The sequence below is a fragment of the Myotis brandtii genome, unplaced genomic scaffold, assembly GCF_000412655.1.
Source record: "Myotis brandtii unplaced genomic scaffold, ASM41265v1 scaffold668, whole genome shotgun sequence".
Taxonomy (NCBI): Eukaryota; Metazoa; Chordata; class Mammalia; order Chiroptera; family Vespertilionidae; genus Myotis; species Myotis brandtii.
The window spans coordinates 905815-907373 of record NW_005370597.1 but is presented as its reverse complement, the minus strand read 5'-3'; positions in this window follow the sequence as shown (position 1 = coordinate 907373).

Below are 1559 nucleotides of genomic sequence, written 5' to 3'. Positions count from 1 at the left end.
TGGACAATAATCGTGCACCTATGGATGAGGACAGTGGGTGGGGAGGGAACTGGGTGGAGGGGAGTTATGGTGGGAAAAAAGAGGAATCAATGTAATAATCTGAACAATAAAGATTTAATTTAAAAAAATCAATCATAAATATCTCACAACTGGGGATCTTAGAGTAGAAATTCCATAATAAATCAGAAGTGAAAGTTAACCTAATATTGGTTTCTAAATATTTTATTTTTTAAGATAGGGTGGTCAGAGAAGGCCTTTTAAAATAGTAAGAGCCCTGACCAGTTGCTCAATGGTTAGAGTGTTGGCCCAAAGACTGAAGGGTCTTGGGTTCAATTCCCAGCCCAGGGCACATATCCCGGTTGCAGGTTCAATTCCAGCCCGGTAGGGGCTCGAGAGGAAGGCAATGTATCTCTCTCTCTCTAATGCATCTCTCTCTCTCTCTCTCTCTCTCTCTCTCTCTCTCTCTCTCTCTCTCCCTCTCCCTCTCCCCTGTCCTTTCCACTCTAAAAATCAATGGGAAAAATATACTCGTTCCTCAGGTGAGAATTTAAAAAGCAAAAACAACAACAACAAAAAACAACTTGTTAAAAGGAAAGAATAAAATTCTTAAAAAAACCCAAACGAACAGAAAAATGCATGTGCTCCCTATTGATGAACTTAAAATCTTGTAGGGGAGATAAGTTATATATTTTGTTATATATTTATTACAAAAAAATAGATAAATATTCCAAATGAGATATCCACAAAGTGCTAACGAAGAATAAAAAAAAAAATAGTGGGGATTCAGAAAAGCTTTATAGAAATGTTGGAACCTAGAATAGACAAGCTTTCTTTTCTCTTTATAGGATTTCGATGGATGACAACATTAAAAGCATAGGGTAAAAAGGGGGAACAAAGCAATGGAAACCGGAGAGTCTAGGAAAGTTGAGGATCACCAGATCTGGGCTGCTTATTCTAAATATCCTTTTGGCAATACCCAATTTTCCTTGTCTGATATCTTTGCACACTAGGGATCCTTCTTATCTGTAATTTGGTCTCCTGAGTAGACTGTGAGGGGGCTCTGTGAATATCTCTGGATAGGTATATTTCCCACTGTAAATTAATAACCTTACATATGGATTTATAAATCAGTCTCCAGAGAGTTTGGTTAGTGAGACTCAGTCTCCTAGGGCCTGATTACCCCTGAAGACACACAAAAAACTGAGTTTCTGCCCTTGATAAACCGAGATCACATATATGAGTTACTACTAAACAAACAAGTAGATTTTACCCATTTATAGACGATGGTAAAAGATGTTCTGGCAGTAGAGATAGTAGGGGGAGAGCTTAAAAACCACCAACCTGTCAAAGGCACTGGAAAACTGAGAAGCAGCAACAGGTGCTGTGTCCCCCAGGCCTTGGGGAAGCACAGCTTACAGGAGCCCACCCCAGCTGTTGTTGAGAAAATCACTAACAACAGAAAACGACATGATACTTTTCCACCATTTAGGAGGGTAAAGGGGAAACTAAATCAGAATAAGTTGGGGATGAGAACCAAGGAAATACTAAAGAAAGAAATA